This window comes from Pleurodeles waltl, chromosome 2_1, assembly GCF_031143425.1.
Source record: "Pleurodeles waltl isolate 20211129_DDA chromosome 2_1, aPleWal1.hap1.20221129, whole genome shotgun sequence".
Classification (NCBI taxonomy): domain Eukaryota; kingdom Metazoa; phylum Chordata; class Amphibia; order Caudata; family Salamandridae; genus Pleurodeles; species Pleurodeles waltl.
This window is the reverse complement of record NC_090438.1, coordinates 305,020,852-305,045,335: the sequence shown is the minus strand read 5'-3', so window position 1 is coordinate 305,045,335 and position 24,484 is coordinate 305,020,852. Positions and strand designations below refer to the sequence as shown.

Here is a 24,484-nt window from a genome sequence, read left to right as displayed (position 1 = left end):
GACCCTCGCTCCAGCCTGTGCACCCACAGCCAATCCTGTGGCTGCCCCTGCCCGTCTCGGAACTCGGCGGGCCCCGCCCGGTGTCACGGGTCACCTCAACCCTCACCTCCGGATAAGCGGAAGCTTGCTGTCAGGCAGGATTTACAAAAGACTCTGGAGGAGTGGGAGCTCTTTTATTTAGCGGCCACCATGATGGCTCGCGTGGCCATGCCTCCCCGAAATAAAGTATTTTTGTTAGAGAGAACAACCTAATCTTTGCCTCTTGTCCTGCAGTAAAATCTGCCTTCTACTGTGAAAAGCAGAAGGGTGGCCGTAGACTGTAAAATAAAAGGAAAACGCATGTTCAGAAGGAGACATAAATGAACTCCCCTTTGCACTGAAGTGCTCTACTTTGTAGGCAGATGTGCAATCTGTACCAGAGAGACTATGGCTGAGGTAGGCTGATCCATTACTCCAGTCTATATGCTGTGGTGGGTGGAAGTAAGATGTGAATAATGCATGAACTGTCAAGATACATAAGGCTGGCGAGACACCTAATGCTGCTTCTATGCCAGACATTAAAAAAAACATGCTCCGCACTGGCTAGGGAGAGGAAAGAGAAAGCCTCAGCAGCTGTGATGCGAGTCAGGTTTAATACTGCTATATTTCTTTCCCCCCAGTTTTCGGCACAGCAACAAGTCGGTGATCAGCAGCGGACCCTATTTATTTTGTTTGATTTTGCACCTGTTTAGGGCTTAGTGATAAGGCTTAGGCTGAGCCATTACTTACCTTTAATAACCATTGGCTGGCTCCCACGAAGCTCCTTGCTGGTCACTGCCTCCTCCTTGCCTCTGTCATCGTGCTGTGGAGTCTGGACCAAGCATTGCTTCCGGTGGCCAGACTCCTTCCACTCGCTGCAGCTGCATGCTTCTGGTTGTACTGTTTTTTATTTTTTATTATTACTCTTTTCCCCCTTCACGCATACGAATTCATAGCATAACAGTAATTTTGATAAATACACCGTGCGCTGTTAAAATTGCATTTATAGCGCTTACTACCCCTGGCGAGGTGTCCTGAGATGGTCCTGGGATATCTCATGCACAGAAATCGGTAATTTTGTTCATTTTTAATGATTAAAGGTGGTATGTATTTAAGGATAGCTTGTGGAGTGAGTGTGGCTTGACTTTAATTGTGTGAGGGACTTGGAGGATGGCTCGGAACAGCTTCTGTAAAATCCCTTTTCCAGCTTGTAGTGACTGTGGGTTGGCTTCCACGTGGCTCTCACCCTTATAAATCACCGAGACCGAGCGTACTACACAGGGCCCTGCAGCCTTTTCCACCTCGCTGTTACTATGCAACACTGCAGCCGCCAAGCTTCTTTACTGTGTCTGTACAGTGGCTTCTGCCTTACTAAAAAAAAACTCCGTGCTCTTCTGGATATCCTTTATTTAAAATACTTCTACGTGTCATTTGAAAGAGAACGTATTCTCAAGTGTGCGTGAATGTTGTGTGCATGCGCGCTCGTTTGTTACTCATATGCACTTTTTAATTGAATATGTGTCATATTTTGTAGGTATATATTTTACTTTTAATTTTCAAGAAAACTTCTACTTCGTTCTTAAAAAAATAAAACTCTGCAAGTGAATTGCTTTCGCGTGTAAGTGGGCGTTATCTCAATGCAAGTTTTATAAAAATCTTGACGGTGGGATGTAAAAAAAAAAGGGTACAAGTTTAGTTCAACTTTAGGATTGAAATTTGATGTTTGTGTCTGTAGGTCACATTCCTTCTTTCGAAAAGGTTGCCGAAATGGTAGTTGTGCGTTCACAGGCCATATGGTTGTGATGAGATATGAGCGCAGAAATTAAGTCAGACAACGTGCTATGTGAGACAGAAAGCAAATGTGCCGCCGGAGCAGTTACTGCGTGGTCCCATCAGCCACCTCTACAGTAAAACCCCTCTTTTTTGAACAAAATCCTGAAAAGGTGCCTATTTTTTTAAATATCCACGTGTTTAGGACCCCACGCAAAGTGAGCACTGAGAATGCAAATAGTGCTTTGCTTTATTTACATTAAGCCGTTTTTAAAAATACATTAACAAAAACAGTGTGCAGAGCTATTTGGCTTTGTTAATTTTTTTTTAGGATGTGACATGTACGTTTTCCTTCTTAGTTGTCAGCTGTTTTCGTTGCTGCTTCTCCCCCCCCCCCCCCCCATATTGTTTATTTGGTCTTGTACAACAGATTAAAAAAATGTTGACAAATCCAATTGATTTGGCATTGGCGAAACTTGTTGGCTTTGCCCATGCTTTTTTCTTTTCTGCCTTTCTTATTCATGCATTTACCCTCATCCGTGACAGTTGAAGGATTCAGACTGCAGAGAACAAATAAATTTTACCTGTGACCTCCTGATATCTATTCAGATCCTCCCTTCCCCGTTTAAATAATGGAGTATTCCAGCATGACACAGGTTCACAGTAAGGGTATGAGCCTTCATGCAAGCTACACCATATTCTAGCTTGCCTCATACTGCCTAGTCTGTGGGGGCCAGTCCTTTCAAAAGAGAAAGAGCAGTGCTTCAGATGCCTAAAATCCTAAGTAATCCAAGTGTATCTTCGGTGTTCACTGACTTCCCACATGTGCCCTAGAGAGACCAAACTTAGCAGCTCAGTAATCTCCAGTCTGCAGATTTACCATACAATAAGAGATGGACAGGCACACAAGCAAAGCCTGTGGTCTCCCTAGCGATACCAGTAGTCTCTCCACAAGATGAGCTCTTAATACACATAGGAATTTTTGTTTGAGATTTTGAATAATAAGTGACTCCATTAATACAACTCACTACTGATCCAAGGACATTAATTTATTTTCATGCAGAGGGCAGTCTTTCGGAATGTACCTAGTAAACCAGACCATATCAGCTAGTTTTGGGAAATGCACTAGGGAACACAGGGATATAAACTTGTGCAAGACATTTAAAAAGACTGAACTGAACAGTATAATTACAAAGTATCACACACATTTTGTAAATAGATATAAAGGTCTGGCAAATCGTAACTGCGTTTAGGTTACATGTCATAGATCTAATATGGCAAAGGACTGTGCAGAGTACATCTGTGCTTGGTCGCAGAGGTAACGTCAAAGATACACCCTTGCTAATATGGAAAAAAATGCTTACGGATTTTCCAAGTATCAGCTATACATATGTTAAAAATATCAATGTACGCCATGATATGTGTGCGCATAACAACGAACTCACATCATTGTTGTTGATTCCGCCCAGTGTGACCTCCTCATCAACCCCTTGGTCAGGCAAGCCCTGCGAAATGTAGGCCTGAAGCAGCTGATTGACAGATCACAGTTGGTGGTGACACGTAGCCAATAGACAAACGCACAAACAGGAAAATCCCAGATCGTTCCCTGAGCTAGGCAGCGACACCTCAGTAGTCGTAGGAGATTGGCCCCAAAAAAACACATTTGGCAGACGTGTGCGCGTTCCCAAAAACTCCATAAAAGGTTAGATGCACACACAGTGATCATGCGCTCCTCATGCCGGACATCTGGATATGTTACATACTGGCCTGCGTTATGTCCACGCAAGGTCGAGAGCCACCTGCACACTTTATCAAATGGTCAGATTTACTGCTTTGTGACTAGGCCCAGATTCCTTTCTCCAATGATTGCATAGAATTCTTTTATGACCTTTCATTAGTTGTATATAATGGCACAAAGAACTCTGTACCTTTGAGAGTCAGCCATCAGACTCAACTCTCTACTGCTCTCCCAGCCACTGTGTTTAATTAAACCAACTGTTCCTGTTTTGCCAAACACCACATCTTACATTTATTTAAGGTAAATCTGCATTTGAGCAACATTTACCATGGAAAATGCTTTTGTTTCTTAGATAAATTTACATGAAGAAAACGCAGCACACCTTAGTCTCTTACTTACAATATGTTAAGAGGAAGGGCTGAAATGTGGAATGGGTCAAATAAATGTGCATACACTTTAATAAAGGTCACCACCAGTCTGTGATATTTCCTTGAGACTGTTCAGCACCAAAAAACTCATTTACTGAACTTTGAGTATACCCTGTGTTAGCTAAAATCTGGAAGATGCACAGTAGTCACAGAAATGTTTGACAGTGAAGAAATATTGATGGCAACAGAGCATCACAAACACGTAGTGTAAATATCCTAACATCTGCTGAAATTCATGCCATATTTAGATTTGATTTTGTAGAATTGTCACTAATGTAGTGTACCTTGTAGGAAAATGGGTTGTACTCCTGTATTACGATACAGTCCTATGTCCCAAGGTATGATACTAAGGGAATTCGAGGTTATGGAGAAGTGCTAGGATATCATATTACCATTGATGACAAAAGTTTGTTATAGTTGATCGAAAAATAAAGTGTCAGTTTTTCTGTAGTTCTAATACTGTGATAAATATAATTGTCAGATGAAACATCTCAGGGTGTTCCACTGACAATATACTAAAGGCCAGTGGTTGGTATCCAGCAATGGCAGACTCAGGCTTTCATGGTTCTGCATGCAACAAAGTTAGCAGCTGAGTAGTGTAACAGTAGCACCTTTAATTTACATCTAAAAATAAACTTATCTTAATAATGTTGTGGCTTTTCCTAAGTTGATTGCTCGTATTATATTGGTTCCGTAGCCTAGTTCCTATCGTGCATCTAGGTTATTTAAGTAGTATGTGGGCTTCAATTTTTCAGGTGCCTGCATATTGTGCTTGGGGGTAGGGTCGGATTGGGATCATAATTAGGCCCAGGCAGTCACAAACAAGAGGCCCGTATTCCTGAACAGTGCCATTTCATGAAAGGCTATTTGATTTGCTTAGCAGTGAAACAGGTAGCTGGTTTTGCCCCAGCAACAAGGTGGGGGCCAAAGGCCACAAATGACCTGGCCCTGAGTCACCTCTTTCTAGCCCACCATAGCCTCTGTGCGATCACCTTGAAGGGAAGGGGTTAAGAAAAACACATTGCTGCTTCTCTAAGGGGCTGAGGTGAAAATGACCCAGTGGTCAGAAAACCACTTGCCCGTCCCCCTCTCCACTGCGAGGCCCTGCATACAACTATTCCCTGAGTGTAATGGAACTGCGGGTAGAGGGATCATGACCAGAGACTGCTTCTGGGCATGGTGGTGCCGCAGGAGGCCGAGGTGAGAATGGCCCAAGGGCCAGAGCAACACCTGGCCCCCAGCGAGGCCGCCTCTCAGACTCCACCCCTCAGACTCCACCCCTCAGACTCCACCCCTCCCTCGCTCATCATATCCTGAAGAGCGATAGCCTGGCAGGGGAGGAATAAAGCAAGTGGCACGCTTTGGGGTGATTGACAGAGACCTTAAAAAGAAAAGAAAAAAACGGCCCATAGGTCACCTTTCGGCACCGGCCCAATGCCCTGCTGTCCGCCTTAAAAATCCAACCCTGCTTGAGGCGCTTCTTAAATATTAGTTTTAGGTTTAGCAAGTGAAAGTTCTACGGCCAATCTTCTGCTGCTTCTCTACTATTTCGGTGGTGACTATGGTTCTGTTCGATGCCATAACAGAATCATCTGGTTTTGTCCTTCACTGCATTGTATGTAATAAAAAATTCCAATGTGTAAAGGAAAGTATTTTTTCAGTCTCTGGAATAAAACTGAGTATTGTGATGATGATGATGACGATGTCGATCATGATGATCTGGGTCCGTAATATATCTTGTGTTGGTCATCTTTGTTTATAATTTATATGGGAACAAAACCATTAGTGCTGGATACAAAAATACCTCTGGTATTCCCTTCCTTGTTGTGTCCGGTTTTAGTACTTTGTTTTAAAAACTAAAATACACCTGACACAACTTTAGAACCATGTATTAGATAATCCTTGTCAGTGGCAATGGAAAGATTTGAAACGTCTGCTTTAGTTGATCACCACTGAAAAGCGTTCTGTAATGTCTTGTAAGTGATATTATACATTTCAGTTTTCCTGGTGGTATGTGGCACCTGTAGTGCCAAGCATTGTCGTTAAGATAACACTTTCAAGTTACTGATATGTTATCCGTATTTGCATTTGTCTTAAGTACACTTTTTCACAAAACAGTATTTGTGTGTCTGCATTTCCATAGCGAAACTGTCCCTGCCCATTTCATTCACTTCTTTGTGGTGTGTGTTTCCCTTACATTTGCATGCTTCCCACCCCATTCCGGGACCCAGGCAGTTGCATATCTGATTCTGGGAGTCCCCATGCTTTGCTGAGCATGGTCTGCAGTGCCAGGACTGTCCCAGAGTATCCATAGCCCAATGTGGGACAGCTCGTTTAAGATAATTGCGTCTTCAACAACAGTTGGTTATATTCGGTGCTACTGTACAATTCTGTCACTCGGTATCTAAAATAGAGTGTGGCCAACAGAGGGGCTTGCAGCTCCACTTGAGTGTGATGTCGAACTCCCCCAAGTATATTAAAACGTGAGAGTGGTTAATTCGAGTTTTGGAGTGAAGTGTTAATTGCTCGTCTTTTTATTGCACGTTATGCAAGAGGGTTCCCCAATATTTTATTCCTTCGGTTTTGAAATAATAGAGCAGGAAAAACTGGTGAGTCAACGAGTACCTGCAGAGAGCCCTATGCTGCTACTTTAAAGTGTTACTCACGTACTCAAAAACAGATTCTTTCAGCAGATGATGAGGTGCCGCTCATTTCTAGTTCTGCCTGATTAGATCTTTAGCTTTTGTCTCCAGTTGTGTTTCTCAGTGTCCAGCACATCGCACTGACTCTTGCACAACCAGATTTCTAGGGCCACTTGAACAGTTGCGTTTCATAGCTATTCCAGATTCACCTTAAGGAACAAATACAGTGTTAAGAAGCAAAAATTCCATATATCCTACAAAGTGTGCTTCAGTGTCCTGCGCAGCTCTGTCGCATTCTTTCATTGGTGCCCTGGTGTTCTGGGTTCCCAAGAGCCGTGGAAGACGAGTGTCTGTATGTGCAGAGCACTCTCCAACACACATTGGGGTATGCACAGTGCCCATGGTCAGCCAAATGAGGAAGCCAGCACGGGCACACTGTATACACGTGGTACTCTCCGAGACACATTGGGGGCACCTACACCCCATGCGGAAACCACAGCAATCTCCGCACAATTCACAAATTGGGATTAAGAATTAAATTAAAGTGGATCATATTTAGATCATCCTGTGGACACATTACTATTGATCGAATATTACAGAATGTGTAGCCCTAAAGAAGTTGATAGCAGTAAGATCCAAAGACAAAATATGTGTTGGCTAGAGGATTTATGAAGATCTGTCGATGAGTTTAAAATCATGGAAAGACTGATGCAAGACTGATTGCTGTTTATTTCATCATCGAGTGCTTGAAGGCAAATTTGTATACATTTGACTTGTTCTTTTGATGACTCTTGGGTGGCCTGTCTTCTCTTCTTGAGCACCGACTCCCAATGTATTTACTGTCAAATTGTAGAAGTTATGTAAGAGTGCACTATGTCACCCAGCCACTTCTGTATCTTTCGTTGATAATTAAAGACCGTTTAAGGCTAGGAAAGTGATCCATTTGTTTATTTGACAAATAAGCCTCCATCAGAGCTCTTTAGCCATACTAAAGAAGTAAAGTGGGGCAAGTAATGTCCCAGTGGAAACTTGTGTTCGATGGCATATGTTGCTGCAGATACACATGTTTGGCACAGTCCGCTGCCTGGTGTTGGGCTCGGAGTATTACAAGTTGTTTTTCTTCGAAGAAGTCTTTTTGGTCACGGGACCGAAGGACTCCTCCCTCTTTGGCTCCATTGCGCATGGGCGTCGACTCCATCTTAGATTGTTTTTTTCCGCTGTCGGGTTCGGACGTATTCCTTTTCGCTCCGTGTTTCGGTTCGGAAAGTTAGTCAGAATCTCGGAAGAAAGCGTCGGTATTGTTCCGTTCGGTATCGGGATAGTTAGGTACATCGACACCGATCATCGGAAGACTTTGGGGCAGTTTCGATCCCCCATCGGGGCCTGGTCGGCCCGACCGCGTGCGACATCGAAGCCGATGGAACGGACCCCGTTTCGTTTCTGCCCAAAATGTCACAGTAAGTATCCTTATACAGATCAGCACTTGGTCTGTAACTTGTGCTTGTCCCCCGAGCACAAGGAGGATACCTGTGAAGCCTGTCGAGCCTTCCGGTCCAGAAAAACACTCCGGGACCGAAGAGCCAGGCGTCACCAAATGGCGTCCACGTCGACAAAACAACGTTTCGACGACGAAGAGGAAACATTCTCGGTTCCGGAATCAGAATCCGGAGACTCCGACGTCGAACAACAGCAACAAACTGTGAGTAAGACGTCGAAAAGTAAATCCATCGACAAACCAAAAGCCCAGGGGACGCCACTGCCAACAGGCCATGGCTCGACCCATAAATCAGGCGACCCGTCGAAGGGGCCGAAAAAGGGCACGCCCATAGCGAAGACACCCGACTCCGGTCGAGGGACCGCCATGGAGCAACCTCGGAGCCGAGAAAGCGGCTCCGAGAGACAAAAACAAGATACCGGCACCGAAAGACATCGGCACCGAGAATCCGTGCCGAAAGGAACAAAAATTCTGTCGGTGCCGAAACCGAAAAAACATTCTCTCTCGGCGCCGAAAAATACCACACCTTCATCCTACTCAGAGGAACAAGGACTAAGTGGCCAAATGCACAAATTTGGACAAGAGCTCCAAAGTGTAGAATCGGACTACACACAAAAGAGACTGTGCATCCAGCAAGATACAGGGAAGATATCAACCCTTCCCCCAATCATGAGGAAAAGAAAGATCGGACTTCCAAAGGATGACACACAACCACAAGCCAAAGTGGTTAAAAAAGTCACGCCTCCGCCCTCTCCTCCACAGGCATCGCCGGCACAAACACCGCCACAAATGCACTCACCAGCGCAAACTACCATAAGTCATGACGATCAGGATCAAGACGCTTGGGACCTGTATGACACCCCAGTGCCGGACAATGATCCCGAGTCATACCCCACAAAGCCGTCACCGCCAGAGGACAGTACCTCATACTCGCAACTGGTGGCTAGGGCTGCAGACTTCCACAATGTCCAACTGCATTCCGATCCTATAGAGGATGATTTCTTATTTAACACCCTCTCGGCTACACATAGCCAATATCAATGTCTCCCAATGCTACCAGGGATGTTACGGCACGCAAAACAAATTTTTGAGGAGCCCGTAAAATCAAGAGCCATCACCCCAAGGGTGGATAAGAAATACAAACCACCACCCACAGACCCAGTGTTTATTACTTCACAGTTACCACCCGACTCTGTGGTAGTAGGGGCAGCTCGCAAAAGAGCAAATTCACATACATCTGGCGACGCCCCACCTCCGGACAAAGAAAGCAGAAAATTTGACGCGGCAGGGAAAAGAGTGGCGTCACAGGCAGCCAACCAGTGGCGCATCGCAAATTCACAAGCGCTGCTGGCCAGATATGACCGCGCACACTGGGACGAGATGCAACTTCTCGTAGACCATCTTCCCCAGGAATACCAAAAAAGGGCGCAGCAAATAGTGGAAGAGGGACAAACGATCTCAAACAATCAAATCCGCTCTTCACTAGACGCAGCCGATACTGCAGCAAGAACAGTCAACACTGCTGTCACCATAAGGAGACACGCTTGGCTACGCACTTCAGGCTTCAAACCTGAAATCCAGCAGGCTGTCCTTAATATGCCCTTCAACGAGAAACAACTGTTTGGCTCGGAAGTGGATACAGCCATTGAAAAACTTAAAAAGGACACAGACACGGCCAAAGCCATGGGCGCACTCTACTCCCCGCAGAGCAGAGGCTCTTTCAGAAAAACTCCATTTAGAGGGGGGTTTCGTGGCCAACCCACAGACACCACCAGCCAACAATCAAGAACCACACCATATCAGGGTTCCTTCCAAAGGGGTGGTTTCAGGGGATATCGGGGGGGTCAATTCCCAAGGAGTAGGGGAAGATTCCAGACTCCAAAAACACCTCCACCTAAACAGTGACTTTCAAGTCACGCAACCCCTTCACTCAACACCAGTGGGGGGAAGACTAAGCCAATTCTACCAAGCTTGGCAACAGATTACAACAGACAATTGGGTATTAGCAATAATCCAACATGGCTATTGCATAGAATTCCACAACTTCCCACCAAACATCCCCCCCAAAACACGCAAAATGTCACAACATCATTTAGAACTTTTAGGACTAGAAGTTCAAGCACTACTGCAAAAGGATGCAATAGAATTAGTACCAGTACAACAAAAAAACACAGGAGTTTACTCCCTGTACTTTCTAATTCCAAAAAGAGACGAAACATTAAGACCAATATTAGATCTCAGGACACTAAATACCTACATCATATCGGACCATTTTCACATGGTCACACTACAAGACATCATTCCACTGCTCAAACAGCAAGATTACATGACCACATTAGACCTAAAGGATGCGTACTTTCATATACCAATACACCCTTCTCACAGAAAGTACCTACGGTTCGTATTCAAAGGAATACATTACCAATTCAAGGTGTTGCCATTCGGAATAACAACTGCACCAAGAGTGTTCACAAAATGTCTAGCAGTAGTAGCAGCACACATCAGGAGACAACAGATACATGTGTTCCCTTACCTAGACGACTGGCTAATCAAAACCAACACAGTAAAAAAATGCGCAAACGACACCACCTTTGTCATACAAACCCTTCACAAACTGGGGTTTTCCATCAACTACACAAAATCACACCTAGAACCGTGTCAAACACAACAATATCTAGGAGCAACCATCAACACATCAAAAGGAATTGCCACTCCAAGTCCACAAAGAGTGCAAGCATTCCACAAGCTAATAAGTGCTATGTTTCCAAACCAAAAGATACAAGCAAAACTTGTGCTAAAACTTCTAGGCATGATGTCATCATGCATAGCCATTGTCCCAAACGCAAGACTACACATGCGACCCTTACAACAGTGTCTAGCATCACAATGGTCACAGGCACAGGGTCAACTTCAAAATCTGGTGTTGGTAGACCGCCAAACATACCTCTCGCTTCTATGGTGGAACAGCAAAAATTTAAACAAAGGGCGGACATTTCAGGACCCAGTGCCTCAATACGTTATAACAACAGATGCTTCCATGACAGGGTGGGGAGCACACCTCAATCACCACAGCATTCAAGGACAATGGGATATACACGAAACAAAACTTCATATCAATTACCTAGAACTGTTGGCAGTATTTCTAGCGTTAAAAGCCTTCCAACCCATAATAACACACAAATACATTCTTGTCAAAACAGACAACATGACAACAATGTATTATCTAAACAAACAAGGAGGAACACACTCAACACAATTGTGCCTCCTAACACAAAAAATTTGGCAGTGGGCGATTCACAACAACATTCGCCTAATAGCACAATTTATTCCAGGAATACAAAACCAACTAGCAGACAACCTTTCGCGAGACCACCAACAAGTCCACGAATGGGAAATTCACCCCCAAGTTCTGAACAAGTACTTTCAAATTTGGGGAACACCCCAGATAGATTTGTTCGCAACAAGAGAAAACTCAAAATGCCAAAACTTCGCATCCAGGTACCCACACCGCGAATCACAAGGCAATGCTCTATGGATGAATTGGTCAGGGATATTTGCGTACGCTTTTCCCCCTCTCCCTCTCCTTCCATATCTAGTAAACAAGTTGAGTCAAAACCAACTCAAACTCATACTGATAGCACCCACATGGGCAAGACAACCTTGGTATACAACTCTACTAGACCTTTCACTAGTACCGCATGTCAAACTACCCAACAGGCCAGATCTGTTAACACAACACAAACAACAGATCAGACATCCAAACCCAGCATCATTGAATCTGGCAATTTGGCTCCTGAAATCCTAGAATTTGGACACTTGGACCTCACACAAGAATGCATGGAGGTCATAAAACAAGCTAGAAAACCTTCCACTAGACACTGCTATGCATCTAAGTGGAAAAGATTTGTTTACTACTGCCATGCCAATCAAATACAACCAGTACATGCCTCTACTAAAGACATAGTAGGATACTTACTACATTTGCAAAAAGCGAATCTCGCTTTTTCATCTATAAAAATACACCTCGCAGCTATATCTGCTTACCTACAAACTACTCATTCATCGTCTCTATTTAGAATACCAGTTATTAAAGCATTCATGGAAGGGCTAAAAAGAATTATACCACCAAGAACACCACCAGTTCCTTCATGGAACCTTAACATCGTCTTAACAAGACTCATGGGTCCCCCTTTCGAACCCATGCATTCCTGTGAAATGCAATATCTAACCTGGAAGGTCGCATTTCTCATTGCAATCACATCCCTCAGAAGAGTAAGTGAAATACAGGCATTTACCATACAAGAACCATTTATTCAAATACACAACAATAAAATAGTTCTAAGAACAAATCCTAAATTTCTGCCAAAAGTAATCTCACCATTCCATTTAAATCAAACAGTAGAATTGCCAGTGTTCTTCCCACAACCAAATTCTGTGGCTGAAAGGGCACTACATACATTGGACATCAAAAGAGCACTAATGTATTACATTGACAGAACAAAGCTAATCAGGAAAACAAAACAACTGTTCATAGCTTTTCAAAAACCACACATAGGAAATCCAATCTCTAAACAAGGCATTGCTAGATGGATAGTCAGGTGCATTCAAACATGCTATCTTAAAGCCAAAAGAGAATTGCCTATTACACCAAAGGCACACTCAACCAGAAAGAAAGGTGCTACAATGGCCTTTCTAGGAAACATTCCTATGAGCGAAATATGTAAGGCTGCAACCTGGTCTACGCCTCATACGTTTACTAAACACTACTGTGTAGACGTACTAAATGCACAACAAGCTACAGTGGGCCAAGCTGTACTAAGAACATTATTCCAAACTACTTCAACTCCTACAGGCTAAACCACCGCTTTTAGGGGAGGTAACTGCTTTACAGTCTATGCCAAACATGTGTATCTGCAGCAACATATGCCATCGAACTGAAAATGTCACTTACCCAGTGTACATCTGTTCGTGGCATTAGTCGCTGCAGATTCACATGTACCCTCCCACCTCCCCGGGAAGCCTGTAGCCGTTTAGAAGTAGATCATAAACCTTAAACATCTGAACATTTGTAAATAATTTTTAGAAACTCTTATCATACATACATATTCACTCCATTGCATGGGCACTATTTATACCAAACAACTCCATCCTCACCCTCTGCGGGGAAAACAATCTAAGATGGAGTCGACGCCCATGCGCAATGGAGCCAAAGAGGGAGGAGTCCTTCGGTCCCGTGACCAAAAAGACTTCTTCGAAGAAAAACAACTTGTAATACTCCGAGCCCAACACCAGGCAGCGGACTGTGCCAAACATGTGAATCTGCAGCGACTAATGCCACGAACAGATGTACACTGGGTAAGTGACATTTTCATTACCCTACTTTATGGTCCAGTACCTCTCACCCATCCAACATTGCGCTGAAATTGAGAAAAAAAACAACGAGCTCGATCGTGCTATGTAAAACCCAGCGTGCTCGCGCTACGTGGGAAATAAAAAGATAATGTAGTGCAGAAATCAGGCTGAAAAAATGAAGCCTCGTATGTTTTCTGTAGGTGGCCGGTGCGCTCGAGGAGGGCTAAACACCATACATGAGGTATGCATGCCTTTCAATAATGAAATCAAGCACATTTTAAAAGGCAAGCCCAGGAACCAGTGAAAGTGGCAGGCATGACATGAGCGTTGTTAAAAGTCGAAAGAGAGATTACAACCGGGACGGAGCGCTTTTGCTCCCAACCCTAAAAATGAAGAAATATTCTTGGCTTTCTGATCATTTCTAGGCTTTACAAGCTCATTGGTTTGTCTCATTCGGTTTTCTGCGTGTGCATGAGAACACATACTGCTCTCATAACTGTGTGTTGATGATTTACGGTTGGGATTGGATAAAAGCAACCCCCTGGCTCTCAGTTTGCTTCATTTTTCTGCCTCTTTTGAGGTTGTGAATCATTTACCCTTAAACCACAGGTTGGCCTCTGAGTGGCCTTATTCTTTTCTTTTACCTTCTGTCTAGGCAAAGCCAGTCATGCCTACTGTTAAAGCCGCAGGCTGCTGTGCCAGGGGGGTCATACAGCCCTTCTTTGTCATCCTAACCTTTTGAATGTTTACATACAGCCTTTTGCGTAGACCAATCGTTCTTTTCAAGTGGAAGAGTTCTAATATGTTGATGAAGCCTAGCTGACCCTGTACTTTGATAGGCCTCTGGCTGAGATTCTCAGAGCGCACTCTACCCTAGTCTAGTTTCCACCGATGCTAAGATGAGCAGCAACGTTTAACGGATGAATGTAAACAAGACATAAATATTGATCTTGGGCCTGTCAGCTTGTGGAGCTCTGCCTTCTGGCTGAAGAAGATGGGGCCTAGGCCATCTCTATGGGACAAGGCCAAGAGCCTTTGCTTTCATATAAAAACCCGGAGCTTGGAGCATGCGTACATTTTGTAATGGCTTCCTTCTTACACAAATGAAGCATTTTTTAGAAAGATAGTTCTGTTCTTGTGCCAAGCGTCAAACACTGGTAATTGTAGCTGGGATCCTTGCTAGATTATAGTATGCTAAAGCGTGCTTTCTGGCTCTTCTGTACGGTGGACTCAGAAGGTACAAGTAGTACTAACAGATCTGTCTAATTTATTTATTCATAACGGTAGAACATTCGATCATATTCAAATGCAAGTCATGAGCTTAACTGCATTCCAATAGCTGAAGATAGCCAGATCAAGGTTCTTTTCATTGCTCATCAGGCCGGTTTTTATGAGCGATGGACCAGATGCATTAGATGTCTATTCCCCCGTGGCCCGGCGCACTCTTTGGGGGGTGAAGTGGGTCTCTAACTCTCTTGATTGCTCTGTGTTTCATGCACATCTGGTTTGCAATCGGGGCCTTCTATATCTTAACCGGCTTTTATGGAACTGTCTGCCCTCCACCATTCCCAGAAGGCACTTGAGGGCCATCTGTTAGAAGGTTTTTTTGGTAAATATGTATGCTAGATATAGGGCCTTCATTTCATTTTGGGTTATGAGTCCATGGCCCATAACTCCCTGGGAGAACTTTTTGGTAAGTTACTTATTGACTTGTTCCTATTCAGAAAGTGCCTTGAAGTGATAGCGTTTCCTGCATTAAAAGGTATAAGCATGAACGCTGTTTATTTCGAGCTGCTCAGTTGGCTGTGCGAAAGTAGCTGCACTGCCTCCCTAAGGTGTACGGACAGAGTGATGGGAGCAGTACTAGCTGGAGAAGGAATATGGAAAGAGGGTGCTACCTAAATGAGGTGCACAGAAAGTATTTGTCGGAAGCTCTATTACCAGATCGAGGAGTTCATATAGGGTGTGCAAGAAGTAGAAGCACCTGCATAAATTGTGCATAAGTTGTTTGATCGCAGCACTATAACTTGGGACGATTGTATGTAACTGCAATGGCAGCAGTACCATCACTCTCAATAGGCGTAAATTAGCAGCATTATTGGGACTAATTATATTACCACAATATGATAGCAGCATTGCTGTTTCTGACATGTTAAATAATAGATTGGATAGATGTTGTGCTATGTGCACCAAAAACAGTAAATCAAAAGTACAATTTACGTCACGTATACAGAAACAAGGCGTCAGCAATCTTGTCTGTACAAGGCACACAGAAGCAACGTCAACATATGGGCACTATCTGCATCAAGTGACTGGAAAATCTGATAGCATCCGTACCAGGTGCAGCATGTGGTGTAAGAGTGACATTCCGGCGTCCATGGGGCAAACGAAAGCAACCACTGAGAACGCAGCAGTGGTTTCGGGTGCCTGGGTAACAAGAAAATATTTTTTTTTATTAGGTCAATTCCTTTCTGTTTTGGTCCGAATTCGCATCGTGCAGACAATTTTATTTTTTGTTTTTGCATGTCTGGAGAATAAGATCTAAACATGTTTTAACCTTCCCACGGCATTGTTGCATAAAAATATCCTCACCTCATTTCAGTCTACAGCATGTCAGGTTAACAAGCTTGTTTCCCAAAATTAAAGTCCCTAAGTTGTATCATTTTAAAGTTTGTGTTCTTTTAATGAATTCAAAAGCGTAATGAAGCCTCAGGTTAAATTACTAGAGTTTTTTTTTGCAGCAGCAGCAAAGTGATGGAAGGAATGCTTGAATTAATTATTAATTTCAGCCGCAGCGATTGCTCGTCCATTTCATTATTTCACGTCTACTTTGCCACTCTAGACAGGGTCCACCCGTCAGCAAATCACTCCTGGTCCTGCTCTAGAAGGAACAGTCCAGCCTGAACTGAAAGGCTAGGTCCCCAGATGGGAATATAAGCAATCTCAGGGCTTTTATTGAATTCAGGAACAGCTATTATACACAGAGCCACTGGAATTATGTTATTTTGCAGCCACAGCCTTTTCCGCATAATTATGAATTTGCCACATAATCCATCATCTGTTGCAAAACCTGCAGATTTTAACAAAAGTTTTTTGCATCTACCTCAGACGGATCAGACGTTACTAAAAACACAGTAACACGTCTATCCGTGCAGGGGAATGTCCTTCGCAAAGTTTCACTACTCAAATTTTTCTTGCTTTTGCTGTATTTGGGTTTAGCTTGTAAGTGAAATCTTTCTCCAGAAAAGTTTAATATGTGTAAAAATGACTAAATAATTAAGTAATATAAAATGTGCTCCATTATGCAGCATACTTTGCCCTTTCTTGCGGCATAATTTTGCCAGCTCTGCTGCATACTTTTGTTCTCTCCTGCTACATAATTCCAGAGGCCCTGATTATACATCACATTTAACAGTCAATACAGTTTTTGTCTGGTTTTATTCCAAAGTGCACCTTTGAGTTGACTTAAAATGTTGCAGGTCTGTAAGTACATTTCAGGACCGGGTCGAGTACTTCCTGTAGTCACGCATTCATCAAGAAAAGTGCCCAGCACATAACGTAGTCCAAATCCCCTCAGTCCACTGAAGAGACAAATGTGTGACTACAGGACGTGCCTACCCCTGTCCTAACAGTGTTGTTAGCACCTGCCCAGAGTTGGGCTACCACCTTTGCATAGTGAAGGCAAGCAATCCTTCTTTCATCTGCATGCAGATGTGCTCCCCAATTGTATAGGGATCCTGTATCTTAATCCCCCTTTTGAATTCCTTGTATTTTTCATAGGCTGTCATGTCAGCAGCTAATTGGATGTATTGACCGTTGTACACATACACGGCCTTTTTGTTTTTTAAATTTTAAGTTAACAAAGGTTACCCATCAATGAAGGGAATTCCCATGGATTTTAAGTCCTTTAAAATCTGGATCTCTGCTCTATCCAGCTATCATACTTTATCTGAGAACTCTCTCACAAAATGGAGGTCGAGTCTGCCCTGGTAGTATCATCTTACCAGGATTGGGTAGGTAGCCGACAAGGAAAATGCCACATTTAGAGGGTGAGACTTCTTTATCCATAACAAATGGATCTTGTTTCATAGCCTAGGGTAACCAACATGAAACAAAAATTATTGTTCTGTATTTGTGGTCACTGTCAATGAATCAGAGTTTATAGAGTGCAGCTGCTCACCAGTTAGGGTCTCAAGGCGCAGGGTGGTTGGGGGGGGGGGGGGGGGAGGGTGTAGCATGTACCGGAGGTGGATTAGAAAAAACATGTGTTCCTTTGTGAAGCTGGGAAGGGAGGTGGTTTGTCTGATGTGGATGGGTAGGGTGTTCCAGGTGATGGCGGCGAGGTAGGAGAAGGAGCATCCTTCTGTTCTGGTTTTCCTTATGCAGGGTACGTCTGTGAGGGAGAGCTGGGCTGAGTGTAGGGTCCTGTGGGATATGTGAAAGTTGAGTCGCTGGTGTTGTGGAGGGCTTTGTGTGCATAGGTGAGGATTTTGAAAGTAATTCTTTTTTCAATAGGGAGCCAGTGCAGTGTGCGCAGGTGTTGTGAGATGTGGCATTGTCGGGGCAGGTCGAGTATCAATGTGGCAGTGTCGTTCTGGATGTTTTGCAGTTTGCAGGTGAGTTTTTTGTTGATTCCGGCGTACAGTGCGTTGCCGTAGTCCAGTCTGCTGGTGATGAGGGCGTGTGTGACGGTCTTTCTATGATCTAGAATGATCCATTTGAAGGTCTTGCGTAGGAGGCAGAGGGTGCAGAAACAGGTGGAGGTGACAGCATTAATCTGATGGTTCATGCTGAGATCGGGGTCCAGGATGATTCCGAGGTTGCGGGCCTGATTGGTGGGGGTGCGTGGGTTTCTGAGGGTGGGTGGAAACCTGGAGTCTCTGCATGCTTTGAGTTGGGGGCCCAGGATGAGTACCTTGGTCTTGTTTGTATTGAGTTGTACGCAGCTATCTCTCATCCAGTTGGCAACTGCTTTCATGTCCTTGTGGAAGTTGTCTGGCCTTGTCTGGTTCGTTGGAGAGGGAGAGGATGATTTGGGTGTCGTCAGCTTAGGAGATGATGTTTATTCTGTAGCTTCTGACGATAGTGGCTAGCTGGGCCATGTAGACGTTGAACAGCGTGGGGCTGAGGAAGGATCCTTGGGTCACTCTGCAGGTGGTAGTGTGGGTTCTGTGAGGAAGGGGCCGAGTCTCACTCGTTGCGTTCTGCCGGAGAGGAAGAATAGGATCCAATCGAGGGCCTTGTCTCTAATACCGGCTTTGTGGAGTCTTCTTATCAGGGTATGATGAGAGACTCTGTCGAACGCTGCCGAGAGGTCAAGTAGGATGCGTGCCGCCATGTCTCCCTTGTCCAGTAGGGAGTGGATGTCATCTGTTGCGGACATGAGGGCTGTTTCGGTGCTGTGTTTTGATCTGAATCCGGATTGGGAGATGTCGAGGATGTTGTGGCTTTCTAGAAACGTGGCGAGTTGGCCGTTGACTGCTTTTACTATGACTTTCGCAGGAAATGGATGTAGGGAGATGGGCCTGAAGTTTTTGAGGTCGGTGGGGTCAGCTGATGGTTTCTTGAGGAGGGGGTTGATTTCGGCATGTTTCCAGTCATTGGGGAAGGTGGTGGCAGCTAGTGAGCAGTTGATGGTGAGGCAGAGCTTGGGGGCGATGGCGTCTGCAGCTCTGTTAAAGAAGTGATGGGGGCATGGTCCGTGGGGGCCCCAGAGTGGATGAACTTCATGGTTTTCAATGTATCTTCAGTGGAGAGGGGGACGTCCAGGTGGAGATAGAGGGTTTGTTGGTGTCAGTTGTTGGATAGGGGGTTCAGCAGGTGGTTTGTCCTTGTTGAAACTGTCATAGATGGTCTTGATTTTGTGGTGGAAGTAGGTGTTGTCTGTCTTATAGGTCCTGTGAGGGTGGTATGTCCGTTGTCTCGCTGTTGGGTTGGGCGAACTCCTTGATGATGTCAAAGAGTTCCTTGGTGTTGTGTGGTTGTGAGGAGATCCTGTCTTGGATAACCTTCTTTCTGGTGTTTCTGATGAGTTGGTGGTGTGCGGTGGTGGTGGCGGCTTTGAAGTTGCAGTTGACTTCTGGAGATTTAGTGTATCTCCAGATTTTCTCAAGGCGGCGACAGGTGAGTCTTCATTCCCGGAGTTCGGGGGTGAACCAGCTGGATTTCTGTGTGGGTGGTGGTGTTCTTTTTGAGTGTTGGCGCGGTCGGTGATCCACTTGTGGAAAGTGCGTGCTGCGGTGTTTGGGTCCTCGTTGCGTGCGATGGTGGGTGCGGCAATGGAGAGGGTGGCGGTGAACTGATTGTCGGTTAATCTTGTCCAGTTTCTACGCGATGGCTGGGGTTGGGGTCTGATGATGATGGGTGAGTTGAAGGTGAAGTGGATGCATCGGTGATCTGTCCATGGGAGTTCTGTGGTGTGGCTGAATGTAGCGGCGGTTCCTGTAGTGAAGATGGGATGAAGGGTGTGTCCTGCCGAGTGTGTTGGCTCTTTCATGATCTGTTGAGTCCTATGTTGTGGACGTTGTCTAGGAGGGAAGCCGTGTTGGGGTCTTGTGGTTTCTCCAGGTGGAAGTTGAGGTCTCCCAGCATGGTGTAGTTGGTGGCTGCGATGGCTTGTGCAGAGATGAAGTCCGTGATGGAGTCGGCAAAAGGTGTGCAGGGTCCGCGAGGGCGATAAGTGATGGTTCCCCTGATGGTGGATGTCGGACTGGTGTGTAGCTTGAAGTGGAGGTGTTCCATCAGGTTAGTTGCTTCTTCGGAGTCTTCGGAGTGTGTGTGTTCAGGCGGAGGTTGGACCTGTGGACGATGGCGAGAGCAAAGCTCTCCCACTAGACACCAGGGATGAGGCACAGGCATAAGCCTGGGGGTGGAGGAGGGCCTCGAACTCTTGACAGAGGTCAGAGTTCAGAGGAACGAAGGGCTGTACTTGCCGGTGGAGCTACGAGGCAACAGAGCAGTTCACTGACTAGGTCAGTTATGTGCCCCATAGCTTTGTGTTTGGATATGTTTACCATTATAGGATGTATGGTTTGCTAACTGTTCCCCTTCATCTCCTACTGTAATGATATAGGTGATCATGCAGATCAGCAAATAGAGCCTACCTTTTACCCTTCATCTCTTACTTACTGTAATGATATAGGTAATTATGCAGATCAGCAAATACAGCCACTTAAAAATGGCTTTTTTGCCAGTCTTTAAAATTATTCAAGTTCTAATTCAGTATGGTGCTCATCTGAAAATGCTTACAAACTGCAGAGCGCTGAGCTTAACTGCTTGTGTTGTACTTGCCACCTACATTACATGCGATAGTTGTCACTAATTAAATAAATAAAGAAGTTTTGACAATGTCTTATTGCACTGTGCAAAGAACTGGAGTAAATGTGACATGTTGCCTATCTGTAATAAAAAAGCTATGAACGTAATTGTGCTCTGATATAACCCTTATTTGCAAAATCTAGCCATTATAAGAATCCTGGGGTGTGAGTAATCACCCCCACACACAGAAATATGAGTCTTTTTTTTTTTAATGATCTTTATCGAAAAGTCATTATAACACGTAATGACAGGTAACAGTTATATCTGCTGACCCCCTTCTTTCCCTCTACCTAGGTTACATTTTCTCAGCCTCATTTCTGTAACAAATATACGTTCTTAATTTGTTCATTATAAATTTCCACATAGCTTGCTGTAGGCGGGGATCCTTTTACTCCCAAATGTATCACTATTCAATGGCCCACTCTGCTGTGTGTTAAACTGGACTTCACAGGCAGTTAACTGAAGTGCGCAGGTGAGTGGCCCTAAACTCCGTTTCAGTTACCTCACAGACATAGGTATTTAACCGGAGGAACCAAGCACCACTGAAATTGAAATTTAGGTGAATTTAAACCTGAAAATCAAGTGGGCAACAAAATGTCTTCATTATAACGTTTTTGTTGAACTTTTTATTGATATTGTTGGTAACACTCATTTACAGAATCAATCTCCCTATGTAAGGTAATGAAGTAAAAGCGAGAGTGATTATATATGCTCCTTTATTATTCCTACTCTATGATTTGGCATTTAGTTTTGTAAATGTTAGCATAGAACTTTTTAGTGTACATTTTCAGCTGCAGAATTATCCACTTATGGTGATAGCTCATAAAGTAAAAAAGTAGCGATGTTTACTAATCCTAGGATTTTGTGTTCGGTAAAATACTCATATTCAAGCATAGGTAACTGTTTGCACCCTGTCCAAGCAAGAACCACAATTCTAGTCAGGGTAAGTCAGATACACGCCCTAAAATAGCCTGTGCTCACCCTCTGCTACCCTAGCACAGAGTAGTCAGACTTATCTTAGGAGGCACTGTGTAAAGGATTTGTACAACACTTCAGACAGTGAAGCAGTGGAAACACCACACAAAAAGACACCACTGACTAGATGGATAGAGCTTAATTTAATGAACAAAACGAGACCAAATCAACAACAATTCAATAAGTAGAAGTAGAAATATGAAATTTTAAATAATATCTGCAATATAGTGCTTAAAAGCATGAAGCGTCAACCGGGCTATTTGCTTACTCTAGACCAGATGAAATCTGAAAAGTCAGGCCAACTGTGATGGAGCACAGGTTTGATACAGGGATCCACCTTGTCCCGCTGAAATCAGTACCTTGGTTCAGTGTGGCATTGACATCAAGGGAGGATGGGATGAGCGTCAGAGTGGAGGAGTCATTGTAGATCCTGGCAATGTATGCATGCGTCAGTTCTGGACTGTGCAATCGGGATATGCTGCTGCTGAACCCCTTAATGCATTAGGTGTAGGCAATGCATCGTTGAGCTGTGCAGCCAGTGATACGATGTCTCTTGAAGTGGCAGTGCGTTGGCACCAAACTAATGCGTCTGTTCTGCACTACGCGGCGATGCGCAGATTTTACAGTTCCAGTGCTTTATAACCACTTCCAAGAGCCCAGGACTTGATTAGCACCACTTGGAACAAGGAAGCCAGCAAGCCCTTGGAATTACTTCGGAGATGCAGGTCCAGTCTTTCTCACTCCCAGGCATGGAGGGAGGCAAGCAGCAGGGCAGACACAGCAGAGCAGGAGTCTAGCAAAGTCCAGCAATAGTCCAGCTGAGTGACTGTCCCCTCAGCCGCATTGCAGTCCTTCTTCCTGGCAGAATGTCCTCAGTTCCAGAAGTGTACTGGTTGGGTGGAGTCAGAACTCCAGTTCTTATACCCAGTGGTGCCTTTGAAAGGGGGGAGACTTCAAAGAGAGGCCTCTGAAGTGCACAGAGTCCCTGCCATTCCTGCTCTGACTCCAGACTCCCTACAGGGGGTAATTCAGCGTTTGTGTGGTATCAGGACACAGCCCATTCTGGTGTAAGTCTCAGCTCCTCCCTGCCAAACTGCCCAGGGTGGCCCATGAGGATGCATATGGCCCGTCAATCTAACCTAATCTCCGTTTGTGTGTAGCTGTCAGGAGGTAATGCACAAGAGCCCAGCTGTCACCCACCCAGGCATGTATTCAGAGATGGGTAGAAGGCACTAGATGATTTAAGGTAAAAAAAAAAAAAAAGGCAACTTTCTAAAAGTGGCATTTTCAGTATTACAACTTAAAATCCAACTTTACCATCAGTTGTAGTTTTAAATTGATATTCCAGAGATGCCCAACCTGGGGGTCCCAGCTCTTCCCAATTGGAAATTACACTTCTACAATGTAATAAGGCAATTGCAATGTAATAAGGCAATCCCAATGTTGGAGAGATAGGCCTTGCACTAGTGAAAAACGAATTTAAGAGTTTTTCAGTACCTGGACATGTTAAACTTAAAAGCACGTGTCCAACTTTTTAAATACACTGCACCCTGTCTTTGAGGTTATTCGAGGCCTGCGTTAGGATTGACATAATGTATTAAAAAGGAAGGGTTGGGCCTGGCCGAAATGGTAGTTTGACTGTACACACAGGCTCTGCAATGGCAGGCCCGAGCCATGTTTAAAAGGCTCCTGAATAAGGTGGCATATTTAGTGATGCAGGCCCACTAGTAGTATTTCATTTACAGGCCCTGTGCACAAGTAGTGCAGTTTACTATGGACCTATAAGTAAATTGAATATGCCAATTGTGGAAAAGCCAATGTTACCATGTTTTAGGGTAAGAGCACGTGCACGTAAGCACTGACCAGCAGTGGTAAAGCGCCCAGCAAATCTCAAGGCCAGCAAAAATGAAGTCAGCAAACAAGAAGGAGGTCAGAAGGAAAACAAAGTCATGGAGACCACACTGAGGATGCCATGTCTAAAACTGACTGAGCAAATTGCGGTTTATTTTGTTTGTTTATCTGGGAAGGGGTGAAGAGGAGCTCAATTATATTCCAATATCTGATTTGTTAATCATATGATGGGAGGTGATAAAGGCAGAATGTCTAGAGGAGGCGGAAAAGTGGAATTAAGTTGGAAAGGTGAGTGGATTTGTTTTTCTTCAGAAGGTATAACTGGCGTTCTTGATAATGTTCAGGTTGGACAATTTGCTGGTTCTATTCCATTGTCCATGTCCGACAATTTTTTACTTGTTAAATGCCATTACGAATTTGAGCCCTTTTTGGATGCAAAGTTATCTCCATTTGCTCGTGCCCTCTTTATCAGGTTTAGGATTGGGTCCCTCCCCCTGTGCTGCCTTACGTACAAATGGTCCAGTTCAACTAATAGATCTAAAGGTTGCCCGATGGGTTGTAAAAGTGTCGAAACTGTTTCACACGATTTCTTCCACTGTCAAGCATATCACAAACAAAGAGCACTTTGGCTCATCCCGCTTTTTAAACAATTAGGAGTTAGATCCTGTCTCCATGCTGAGAGAATTTTAAAAAGCGACCCGTCCGTCAAGATAGCTCTACCAGTGGCAAGTTTTCTCTAGTCTATCTGGAGGTTGAGATTAGCAAGTTTAAGGGATAAAATGGTGTAGTTATTGTTTAGTACTATTTATGTATATTTATCTGACTTGGATGTATGATTGTAGCTTCTTTTTGTACAGGACATGGATTTTGGCTTGGGTCCTTATGGATTATTTATAGA

The 24,484-nt window shown here is 44.3% G+C and overlaps 1 protein-coding gene across 1 annotated transcript in view; it reads left to right on the top strand.

Annotated features, from left to right (window-relative positions):
• The window catches only part of WDR44 (WD repeat domain 44), a 464,168-nt gene that overhangs the window by 164,082 nt on the left and 275,602 nt on the right, over nt 1-24,484 (top strand). The gene's annotated exons all lie outside the window — the stretch shown is intronic.